Raw genomic sequence first — 13,151 nt, forward strand, 5'->3', positions numbered from 1 at the left:
AAGGTAAGGTCCAAACTAGTTGATTCTATGATTCCATGACCTTGGACCCAGAAACTGCAGTACTCCAAGTATGCACGTCTCTTTCAACGCCTACCAAAAGTAGGCATTTGAGAAAACAAGAAAAGTACTTGTAAGATATTGGCAGGGGATCAATCAAACTGCCCTGTGAACACACACCACTCCATGTAACAGCACACCCACAATGCTATGCCTTGAAAGTGGCTCTTTACACACCCAGCAAGTTCTTCCGAAGACACTTCTTCATGGAGTATTTGCACGATGCTCTAAACCACTCCAACCTCTACATATAAAGACTCACCTTCTACACAAAATAGCTACAATAACTACTACCAAATACACCGAATTACATATACCTGAACGGAAGGGTTCAGCCTCCTCCCATTTCAACCTGTGAGGATTATTCTGCTTTGCTAAAAAGAGTGCATTTTCCTGTTTTACTTCAGAGAAAGGGAAACAGTGTTCACCATTAATTATGCTTTCTGCCCCAACAGTTCTACTGAAGCTATTTTTATGTTCAATTGTTAAAAAAATGACACTGTTGCCTATACAAAACGGGTGAATCTTGCAGCAAACATAGTGAGAGGATCGCAAAAGTACCTATGACCTTAAACATCTCTCAATCTCTTTTACTGCAAAGTTCTGCCAAGTACCAGGGGAAAGCTCTATTTGGCCTACCACCAACCTAAACAGATGTGCTACTGCCCCTACCTAGACAAGAAAGGAGATCATAGAACAGTTTAGGTTGGAAGGGACTTTCAACGGTCATCTAGTCCAACCCCCTTCAATGAGCAGGGACATCTTATTTGCCTTCTAGTTGTTATTTCAAGAGGACCAAATTCATAAGAGGACAATTAGTCTTTCACAGCCAAAAAGGAAGGTTATGAATGAGCAAGATGATTAATTATATTGAAGCACAGAAGTGATGAGGCTCACGTGTGTTAGTGTGAGTGACATGGAACAGAGGTGACTGGAACTGTTGCTGGCACAGTGAGAGGCAAAAGCCAGGACCACAAAGTTTCTAGGTACACAGAAGTGGGTGAGCCAGACCACTTATAGCATTTGTTTTCCTAGCTAAAACTAGGAGAGTTAGGAAGCTGCTTATATTCCTGCTCTGAGCACTTAGTATGCTGCCAAGTGAGAGAATTTAAGTATTTTATGAACGTGAAGAAAGTCACATGGATAATGTTAAAGCACAGTCATATGTATAAATACATCAACACACAACAGAAAAATCAAGATGAAAACGAGCCCGTGAGGAGCTCATTTACTTCGGTTAGAAAACCAAAACAAACCCAAAAGCCACCCAACCTCTTCTCCCCATTCACAAAATTCATATACCACATTGCAATTACTTTGTATTTTAACCACAGCTATAATTTAGCCTCATAACTCCTGATATTTAGGGAGAAACAGTGATGATCTAAACAATCTGGTGGTCTAAGTTCAGATAAATCTATCCCTACTAGTAAATCCATACCTTTTGCCCAGTTTGTCACAATTTCTGTGAGGATACTTGCATGTTCCTGCATTCCCAGCATATCTTAGAGCCTCAAACCCTCCTTCAAGGAAACAGGTTAACCTTCCCTGCATTATTTAATAATCATATTAAAGCTGTTACACTGGTTTGCCAACTCAAAATAAAGCTGACTTAATTAAAGAATTGTAAAACCACATAATGGTTTGGGTTGGAAAGGACCTTAAGATCATCCAGTTCCAACCCCCTGGCATGGGCAGGGACACCTCACACTAGACCATGTCACCCTAGGCTCTGTCCAACCTGGCCTTGAACACTGCCAGGAACGGGGCATTCATCACTTCTTCGGACAACCTGTGCCAGTGCCTCACCACCCACCTCACAACAATGTTTAGCTGTCAGTAATACCCTATTGCATTAAAAAAAAAGGAAAATAGTAATTTAGGTGGTCGGTTTTCCAACAGAAGTCTTAGAATTGACACATCAGGTGCAGTAACATCTTGTCTAGTCCTGAACACAGACTTCCAGGATCTTTTGCCTAGACTCAGACTTTTTCTTCCCCTACACCCTGAGGTTCTGCTTCCCAAAGTAAAGTAATGAAAAAGTCACAGGAAAAGCAAACTCCTATTTAACAGAGGGATTAGTACGACAAGTTACTTTAAAGTCAGTAGAAACTGACTGAAAGCTAGACAAATACATAGTGATTAAAACTGTGGGTTAAGTCTTAAACAGCACACTTCAGCAGTCAAATAAAAATCTATTGCTCTTGCAAATGAATGCAGGAAGTGATTTCACTCCAGTAAGAGTTTTACAGCTGTCTCTCAAAAACAGCATTGAGCTGAACTGGGGGACTGGGAGAAGCTATTGCTGTGTAACTAAGGAGAAAATGGAAGAAGCCTTGAGGCACCTCAGTGTGAGAGTCTGGGGACTCGTTTCTGCAGTGCACTGAGGAAGCAGTTAAGAGGATAGAGCAAAGGCCTTAAATTCTGCCTTCTGGCTGGAGGATAAATTTGTTATTTAATGTTCTTCTGTTATTTAATGCTTGCTTTAGAGGCATCATAAGGCTTCAAAATAAAAAATAAAATCACTAATAAGTACATAAACACCATACTTTAGTTGAGAAACACATGCGTTCTAGTGTACACTATCTTAAGAGTCAAGTTATAGGAGCTTAACAGTCTCAACTTCCCTTTTACATGACCCAGTTGTGTTCTCCTCTTACATACACAAACATCTGTTTGTTTTTATGTTGGCAACCTGGTATTTTCATATGAATAATAATAATTACAACAAAGATTGGAAGGGAGTGGGGAGAAGAAAACAGCAAGTTGGCCTAATCATGCTGCATATGAACTTAATTTGTAACACACAGAATATGCCAGTCCTTCCTGCTCTGGAGCAAACAACATGTTAATGATGAAGGCAAAGGGCTTAATAACTGAATCACGGTGTCAGGCTACAAGTGGGGCCACAAGATAAGTGCGAGATACAGTGACAATGCACACATCAATTTAGCTTAAGGACATGTCAGAGGAAAGACCTTGTCTTCTTTTTTATCTGGAAGGCATTTGGCATTACAGGAATAATTGAGAAACCACGTAATATACAAATGAGAAATATAAATGAAACAAATTAAAATCTACTTCCCGCTACAAAAACACTTAAAATATGCTATTACACCCTATGTAAATTAAGTAACTGTAACAAAAATCTACTTTTTAATGGCCTGTGGCCAAAGAATGTGTTTAGAATGAGCTAAGGAATGATGTGGGCCTTCACCCAATGTGTACGTGAAAGCTACCTGAGGTTCTGATGTTCTAAAACTTATACCAAGCTTAATGGCATCATTATCATAATCGCGCTGACTTTCATGGAATTACTCATGCTAGTGAAGTCAAGCACATGGGTATGACTTGCAAAACTACACTATTACTCCATACACTGGAACCATTTCCACTATTAGAATCAGGGACTTATAGAATGGTTTGGGTTAAAAGGGACCTCAAAAGTCATCTAGTTCCTTAACACTGAACTTTGGGAAAGTTACGTTTTGTCACATGAACTAAGTGAAGTTCTGCCAATTACATTAAAGCAATTCTGAAAGACAAAAAATAAAAACACAAGAAATGCAACCAGGGCCTATCATGGGCATTCTGTTGAGGTTTTCAGCTTGGGTTTTTATGTATTTTAAGGAGATACTTAAGAACAAATTTTATGACACACACAAAGTACACTGAGAATACGTTGAGAGCTGACAAGTAACATTTTTACCTTTTATTGTCACCAAAAGAAATCATACATACATCACCAGTCAGATTATATTCATGACAGCTGAACTAAGTGATCCAGATCCACAGGACAGGATGTCCCTTTAAACAAACCCAATAAACTCCAAGTACAAACTGCAAGAGAGGTAATTTTGAAGTGTATTCCATTTTTCTGTACATAAAACCGCATCAATTAAACCACTGGATATTTAATCTTCCTTTGCAACAGAAAGTAGAGAAAGTGTTTTCTAACTAACAGGATATTTACCTTCTCGTGCCATACTTTCATACAGCTCAAATCTAACAAGAAGCCTGTAAAGACTTGCCAAAGCAATTTCTAGCAGGGGTAATAAGGAAATATCAGTATTCATGTATGTTTTCCTAATAGCTCCTGCAAGGCCTAAAAAGCTTTAACTGATCTGCAGGAGTGGAACAAGCAGCCCAGCTATGCTGAGAATTTTTTGGCTGACTGCAGATTCATCCAGATACCCATCAGTATGGCAGTTTCCAACTCCTGGTTTACAAAACCCTGGAGGGCCAATGGGACATATCTCACAGGTCTGCGAAAGGCAGCTAAAAAAAGCAAGCCTATTATTAGCAGGCTTAATTTGCCAGAGCGCTGTACTTCCATTGGAAGTACACGCATGGAATCCTAAACAAGCAACAAAATAAACCCAAACCCAACCCGAAACAGGCCCAAAACTACTCCTTTTGGGTTAAAATGGCAAAAACAATGGCAAAGGATCAGGCACGGAGCTTAACTTTGCACCAACAGGACACCCTGTGACTCAGATCAGAATGTCTCAAGGCAAAGCCTAACATAGTCCTACTCCAGCCACCCCAAGAGCAGGTAATGGAGTTATGCCTAGCACAACTAATTTGTCATTCTTCCTCTGGAATTTCAGGCCATATTATAAGGAGTAGAGTTTCAGCCTAAGTACTACATTACCAACTATGTGTCTGCTTTTAGCAAGAGGCTCAAACATCCCCGATTCCCCTGAAGCCTTTGGCTACTTAAGTCATGCCATTTCTACAGTTTCAGTTCCCACACTGAAGGCAAATGGCATAAAGAAATCAGAATGTGAATTATAGTAAATACATTAAAAATAATCTGAATAAATTACAAGGCTTAAAACAAATCTGTGTTTTCTGAGGCTAATTACACAGGCTTGGATTACTTTGCCTTGGAAAGGAGGAAAGAGCACACAAAACCAGATGGTAACCCAGTTACAATGTTTTTCTATATATGAAGGGAGGAAATGGCTATATTTCAATGCTACTTTATAGTAATGGTTTAGAAACTGTTTATCTCACTATTTTGATGAATCTTACTATTTTTTATTTAGGAATGATTTTGAAGAGGCCATGTGTGAACCAGACCTTTGTAAAAATGTATCATACCTTCATTATTTTTATTTGAAGCACTTCATTAGAGGGGAAGATTTAACTGAAGTCATGCATTTCTGAAGAATACATTTGAACCAGAGTATGAAAACATTGAGGGAACTTCTCCCTAAGAAAGAAGGGGAAGGGACTACCTTGAAGACATCTGTCAGATCTAGAAACTCCATCCTGAGGCCAGATCAGTATGAGAGTGACAGGCTCAAAAGAGACGCAGCCACATAAGGCAGAAACCTCACAGTTTTGTTCTCATTTACATCAGTGTAAACAAGAACAGTGCCAGAGGAATTCCATTAGTAGGAGCATAAGGAAAATAAGACCACATTTTCTCAATTAAAAACATGGAGGGTTTCCTATCCTAATGTTTGTGGTATGTAATCTCTCAGGACAGACAGTAGCAGCTTCCTGGTTAATGTCTTTATCATTTCTGTTTAACTAATGGGTATGTATCATATAAATAAGTTATAACATGATAAAGACTGACCTAAGAGTCTGAGTTATCCTGCAAGTGACTGCACCCCTCCTACAGGGCCTGTCAGCTGCTGGTCTGAGCCAAGGAGAGGAGATCAAGACAATGTAGTTACTGTCCGAGGTACATCAACACTGCAGTACTATGGAGAAGAGACAAAACTGGGGCAACATCTAGGCACAGGACGCAAGTCCCAAGGGCAACAGAGACTAAGTTCAGGCTTAATCTGATGGCAACGTTACTGTTCTTGGTAAGCTTTTCACAGAAATGGAAGGTGCTTTATAAAACTGGCACTAAGTATGGGCCATTACAAAATAACTTAGGATAACTTTTAAACTGACAGAGCTGCAACAGAGAAATTCTGTCACATCAATCTTACAGTTTCCTCACAGACTGAATACACACAAGCTACTTAAGTAAAAGAGAAGTATTCATCCTGAACATACAAATACAAATCACTTTTGTCTCATTGCCACCTATCTGGAACAAGTATAGGAAGGAAAGAGCAGTCCTGCAAGAAGGGCCTGTGCTAGGAAATATAACACAACAAATGGGGTGTCCTGTTTTCCTACAGCACTGCAGTTATCCTGAATAGACAGTTCTGATGGACAGAACAGAAGAATCTGTCCTGGTCTTCCAGACAGCTTTGGAATTTTGATGCTGACTCAGGATTTAAAACAAGCCATGGATTGAGGGAATTTAAATTCTCAATTTGCCCTATGTCAACTTCTAACAGAAGAAAAACAAAAAGCAAAGACAAAATATTAAAGAGGGGAGGTTTGTCTATACAACTAGTACTATTTGTAGCACCTATCTGAAAAACCACACTGCTTTTATGGCATACGGAATACATTTTGAACAGCAGCAGGAGACAGTTTCAGCTTTAAAGTCTGAATCATAGTAAGAAGCTGGCAGAACCATCCTAGTCTAAAAAATATTCTGCGTATTATCTTTCCAGGCAGAAAGCACACTTTACCAGACATATCCTTTCACACAGACTGTCTAACCCAGTATTTGGCTCTCACCTGTGCCTGCTACAACCCCCCTTCACAAGCGTGAACAAGTCACTCAGCCTCTCTATTTTATTCCCCCACTTGTAGTGTATACTTCTTCCCTACCATACAGGGTAGGGAAGATACCGGTATGAAGGCTGGAAGCCATTTAGATTTTAAATCTAAATGCTATACCTAAGCAGGTAACTAAACCAAATACAGAAAACACATAGGGTATACATTAAAACAGCAAATTAATGACACAGGGACCAAAGAATTATCACCTCTATCCTGAAAAGGCCTGAAGTGAAAATCACAACTGTTAGGATCCACCTTTGTGATGTTAAGAGTTGGGCTAGAAGAAACATATGATGCTACCTCAGAGAACTGGAAAAACCTGCAGGTTCAAAGTGGCTGTACGTTAAAGCTTTTGAAATATAGTAAAGAACTCATGAGCTGGCAAACTGTGTGTTTCTTGTTTTGCTCGCTGTTGCTTTCACATCCACAAGGGATCCCTATCTCCATAAAAAATCCCCATACAATTTCTGTATGGAAACATTAATTTTGTTGTTCTTCGAAACACTGAGAGCTGGAGCCCAGGCTATCTGTGACCCACAGTACATTGCTTATATATTCTATGCTGTATTGGACATTAGTAATTCAAGTAGTCAGTGTAAAGAACGAAGATGTACACCACATTACTATCTCCCTTTATCACTTGCTATAGTCCTCTCTGTATCTATGGTATGGTACTGCTGCCTTTCCACCAGGCCTGTAGATGTTTTGCAGTCTTTTTTTATCTGTTTGGTTTTAACAGCATAGCTCTTGATGCTACCTTTATTCACTCTTAATGTTTCAGCTTGACCCCGTTTGGTTTAACTTTTGCGTGCTGCACCATATTTAAGATTGGTCACCCCTGTCAGTTGTGCTGTATTGCAAAACTCCCAGCTGAACTTCACAAACATGCCATCCACCACCAGCCTGGCAGCAAACACATCAACACAGGCCTTGCATTTCCTCCCGTTCAACATTCCTCTGTTGTCCAAGGGCATTAACACTGAGTTTTCTGTGTTCTTATTTTACTTGCTATTATAGCTCCTAGAACAGTGATTCCCAACATTTTTCCAGCTGAACTCTGCTGCTGTAGCCTTCCTTCTCATTTCCTTACTTTCCCATTCCTGTCATCTGTTTTTACTCCCTGCTCCACCTGCCCCCCAAACCCCCTCCCCTTCCTCCTTGCACTCTACTCCTTCTCCCATAACAGTACCAGCTCTCTATGGTCACCTTGTAACCTGGTGGGGTGAAGAGCTATGAGGCTACAGACAGATCTTTCTCCAGTTTCCAGAAGCACTTCCAAGCAACCCCCTCTCTGGAGGCACAGCCAGAAGCAAGCAAAAGAAGCGAACACACCAGTGCTCCTGCAGAGTAAGACCCACTACCTAGCTGCACCTTGCCTGTAACACATTGCACCTCACTTGCTGGGAACTGCTGTATAATGAGGTGTTTGGCACCCAGAGCCTGCAGAGGCAAGCTGGCTCAGTCTTTTGGATTCCCTCTCTAAAGGACACCGTATAAAGTGTTACTGGCAGCCTTGCTGCACTGCAGTTCCAGTCAAGTTACAAGCTATGTTTTTTTCTTATTGCCTGCACAACCCAGGAAATATGCAGCTCTAATGAGAAAAGCTTTAACTTCTCATTTTCTCTCTAATGCAACCTTAAGATTCAGATTAGTTACATGCATAAGTCAAATGCGATGTTCTGGGTACCATCAATCACATCTGGTTGCTGCAACCAGCGCGGGGAAAATTCAAACTGACAACAAGCCTCTCTACCTTGTCATATTTTACATTACCTGCTGTCTTCTTCCAGAAAGGCAGAAAAACTGTATTCCAGGGTATCACTCTAAGAAAAAGGTCACGTTTACACTGCAGAGGGAGCAGAGGAAGTCATAAGCTCAGTCAATTAATATCTGTAGAGACTGGCTGAGCTACAGCAAGCCGTTTTCACCACTGTGGATGCCCATCACCTACACTATAATCTCCCCTACATGAGAGATACCCTATAACAGATATATGCTGTCTGCACAAGCTTAATGGCTCCACAAGCAAGTTTTCCTGAAATAATGCAACACATGGGTTTAACTTGCATTGACTGTACATGCTGCCAGCTCCTGTTCTGTTGGAGATGCACACCATCCCACCCACCAAGAAATGTAAGTTAGTATTAGATATGGAAAAAAGAGACTCACCAAAGCAGAGTTGCCACTGCCCAGGTTACACACACCCTGTTCTCCTTTGCAGACACAAAGAAAAACACCCCCAAAAACTATATAAATACTTGGGCGCAGCAGACCATCATATGCTGAAGAATTACGCATTCATCTTCTTGCAACCTGCTCCAAATAGTTTGATTGAATTACATTTTTGTTTACACTAAATAAGAAATTTCAAACCAAAATACATGCTCTGTAACAATACCACCCAAAATGAACACTAAACGAAACAGAAACACATACAAAAATACCCAATAGGTGTTAAATGTTGCCACAAATCCTTTAGCTTTTAGGCAGACCTTACATTTGTCCTTTTACAAACCTACAACTGCACAACGCTGCTGGGTCACACCTTCTAATTCTCAATGAGCATTCAGTCAGACACAACTTAAAACCACGAGCAGCTCCCATTGGCATGTCAAATACTGTTTTGCGTCAGTGAGACAGCACTAAGAGCTACACTGACAGAGTCCTCATGTTTGAAGGACTGAGTCTTTATTGTACGTGGGGCTGCATTTTTAGAGGCATATGAATTAACATGTGCCTCACATTGTAACAACTCTTATCACCAAAACACCCTGCAACGCTAAGCAAAAGACTTGCTTGTTGGTTTCACTAAGTGAAGAACCACAGTACTTGCTCAAGCCTTGCTATCTACACCACCAGACATTGAAGGCAGTCACTCAGCCCAGGCCTTCAACCCTTCTCTGTGATTCCACTGTATCAGAGCAAGTTTGAATCTAGGCTCCTTCCCTACACATCTGACACTGTGCACCTTTGCTATCTCAGGAGGCTGGCATACAGCCTCTCTTTCGCATGCTGGAAAAACACAGGTTATCTTTTTGGAATTGGGACCAAAGGGAAGAAATCTAAATGAGCTCTGGTGTCCAAAGCATCCTTCCCTGGCACCCAGGCAGCAGGAGAGCTCAGCAGAGACCAGTGCCGCATCCTCCTCACCTGAGCATGCATTTTATTGAAGACTGTTTCCTAATGTATCCTAATAGTGAGTTCTTGCTACTTCTTAAAAATTACTTTCCTGAAGTACTCCAGTAATACTTAGAAGCTGCTGCTTAAAAGCAGCCCAGATTACTTCCTACTAACATGTAACTCACCACCCACCTCAACTAACCCCAACACAGCACTGTGCCATGGTCTCAACACAGATTACTCCTGTCCCTGAAGTCACAGCTGTCCTCCAGTAGCCTCCCACAGCCGTAGCTAGACACCGAGTGACCATAACCACCTCTGAAGTAGATCAGCAACACTGTCCAGTTGCTCACCAGCAGGCCCATTTCATCACTGCAATGCACTGACAAGTTACAGGATCCCATTCCACCACTCCGTCCCAGTAACAGACCACAGGGCCCCGACGAAATTGCTGGAGGCTCCCAGTTTAAATTTCAGGCCGTGGAGATACTACGCTGCTCTAAGGACCCCCAGAGCAGACCAGCCCAGTATTATTTAACGCATTCAGCCTCCCAGTATTTGAAGCCCAGCGCTGGAAGCCGGCGTACCAAAGGCGTGAGCAGTAGCCCACCTCCCGATTTCCAACCCATGCCAAAAGCTCCAGGTGATGCCGCTGCGGGAGAGGACGCGACCCGCCCGTGCCCGGGGCCCCGCCGAAGGGAAGAGGGTGCACGGAGCGGCCCTTAAGCGGGCTCCCGCACAGCGCGGGGAGCGGGCGGAGGGCCGAGAGGTGCTCCCTGGTTGCGGCGCAGGCGGCGGGCGCTGCACCCGCCTCAGCCCCGGGAGCGGGATAGCCGATCCGCTCCGGTGGGCGACCCGCTCTCCCCTCCGCTCCCTTCCCTCTATCACCTACCCCACAGGCCTCCGCCAACGCCGCCGCACAGCGCCGCTCCCCATCCGCCCCGCGGAGCACCGGCACGGCCCCGCCGCCGCCGCCGCCGCCCCTTACGCTGTGCTCGGCGGGGAGGTGGGGCCGACAGGAACCAGGAAGTGAGCGGCGGCGGGGCCCCGTGAGGCCGGGGTGTGTTTATGTGCAGGGGGTGGTGGTGGTGGAGGGGAATACGGGTTTTGTGGAGAGAAAATAAGCTTTTGGGGACGTATGTTTCCCATGGGGAACGGCTCCCGGCGCCGGGCAGGTTGGATACCTGGTTGGCAGGTATCGGCACACAAGCGGTGGCTCACCTTTGCTTGAGGCTCCCGGTGTCGAGCCATCGCTTCCAGGCTGGACATCCTCGGCAGGCTTTAGTTAATGACGCAGTGGGAATTCTGACATTCCAGGTGGTTCCCTCAGGCTGGCTTTACTTCAGCACGTCATCCGTTTACAAGGTTAGAGGAAAACGCATTGCTTTGTCCTTGCAGAAGCAAACACAACTGACATCGGTTTTGCCTGATAGCCTCCACCGGTGTAGCACATTGAAGGGAACGCCAGTGTCCTTGGAAGTGCTCTTCAGGGCAAGGGGATGCCTTCCGCCCTCCCAGACAAAAAACGAGCCAGGCCTTGGTTTTTCGCACCTCTGGAAAACAGCTGTCTGCAGCTGTAATGGAGATGTGCTAGCTGAGCCTCTGGGCTGTGCAAGAATTCCACTTGCATTAGGTAGGCTCCAGGCTGGGGTGGCAGAAGGGGTAATACAAAAGTAATGATAAGTAATAAAACACTTACTCCTTGCAGCTGGAACTGCCAGCTAAGCCATGAGACAGACAGGACTGGGAGGGAGCCCCCTCCCCCTGTGCTCTCAGTTGGAATCACATGGTGCACCTGCATGGATGCTTTATTTTGGAATTCACTCCTGCAAGGCAGCTTTTAATTTCTCATTACAGTAATTTGGTTCATGCTGGGGAACGTGAGGACACAAAAACTGCTCTGTGGGGCAGACAAAGGGTCCAACACAGATGCAGCACTGGCAAATGCTGCTCAAGGACACACAAACCAGGCCCCTTTCCCACAGGGGCACTGCCCTTGCCTGGTGCTCCCCAGGCTTCCCAAGGAGTATGAGCTACCCAAGCTTGGTCAGGTTCTACTGCTGCTCTCCCACTGAGCAGTCGTGAGCAACCCCCAAGTAACCCCAGTGTTCAGAAACTTGACTCCTTTTACAAGCAGGAAAACCACAGAATGCATCCCAGAAAGCATCCGCTCTGATCTGACTGGTAACAGATGGCATAGCTTGCTAACAGGACCAGACCTAACCCAAACTAAAACCTCCAAAACTTCTTGTTCCAGGCTTGTTCTGCTGGGAGAAGAGAAAGCTCTGGGGAGACCTTAGAGCAGCTTTCAGTGCCGAAAGGGGCAGCAGGAAACCTGCAGAGGGGCTTTGGACAAGGGTCTCTAGGGACATGACAAGGGGAACGGCTTTAACCTGCCAGAGGGGAGACTGAGATGAGCTCTTAGGCAGAAGCTCCTCCCTGTTGTGAGGGTGCTGAGGCGCTGGCACAGGGTGCCCAGAGAAGCTGTGGCTGCCCCATCCCTGGCAGTGCTCAAGGCCAGGTTGGACACAGGGCTTGGAGCAAGCTGCTCTAGCGTGAGGTGTCCCTGCCTGTGGTCCTGTATGCTCGATTAAGGAGTCTCAGAGAGCTAGAAATGCCTGGATAAACTCCACCATTGTGCAATCCTCATGAGCCATGGGTCGTTCTCACCCAAGCAAGCATCATCATCAAGTCAGATAGCAACTTTTACAATTATACACAATAGCCATGTAAAACAAAGAAAAGTGTTAAACTTACATTAACCCCTCACTGCTCTGAAACTTCGAATTAAGGCTGTCAAAAGAAACCCAGCCTTAATTATTGTTTTAATGTATGTGGTGTTAATTACACTTCCCATGCTCCTTTCCCAGGGATATGTGGCACAGAACCAACAGCACTCTCCTACCGAAGCACTCGGTCTCTTCTCTGCTCCCGCACCAACCCGCCTCGCTCGGTCCTTCCTCCTAGCTAAAAACCTCGCCGTTTCCCCGTTTCTCTCACGGGATTTATCCCTACGGGAGCCCCTCCTAAGCAGAGAGGTACTTCCGCAGCCCCCTTCAGCAGGTTTTACCTCAGCACAGGACAGGCAGCGAGCGGGCGCTGCCCCTTTGGTTTATCATGAGTGTCAGCTGCGCGGAGGAAGCATTTATTCAGGGACGCGGGCCGCTCCGCGGGCACCGCGTCCGAGAATGATTCGTCTGCTCCCTATGAAAGCCTTACTGAAGGGGATTTAGGGGCTGCAGGCTCCGCTTCTCCCATGAGGAGATCCCTCACTCTGCGGGCGGAGGGGCAACAATGGCGCCTCAGGGCTCTCCCCCTCCCTCAGCGCG

General features: G+C 44.5%; 1 protein-coding gene across 4 annotated transcripts in view; it reads right to left on the reverse strand.

Moving 5' to 3' along the window:
* ZDHHC3 (zinc finger DHHC-type palmitoyltransferase 3) overlaps positions 1-13,122 on the reverse strand; it is a 34,431-nt gene extending 21,309 nt beyond the window's left edge. For 2 of the 4 annotated variants that reach the window (XM_061464495.1, XM_061464498.1), the window contains exon 1: positions 10,715-10,848. The gene's annotated coding sequence lies outside the window, so the exon portion shown is untranslated. Of the gene's footprint in view, positions 1-10,714; positions 10,849-11,043; positions 11,397-12,892 lie in introns of those variants that run through there. The other 2 variants (XM_061464497.1, XM_061464496.1) reach the window with 2 other exon arrangements.
* Positions 13,123-13,151: the final 29 nt, after the last annotated feature.

The sequence above is a fragment of the Pezoporus flaviventris genome, unplaced genomic scaffold (genome assembly GCF_033815535.1).
Source record: "Pezoporus flaviventris isolate CSIRO_AGI_PZ_B2104156 unplaced genomic scaffold, CSIRO_AGI_Pfla_v1 ptg000037l, whole genome shotgun sequence".
In the NCBI taxonomy this organism is placed as follows: Eukaryota; Metazoa; Chordata; class Aves; order Psittaciformes; family Psittacidae; genus Pezoporus; species Pezoporus flaviventris.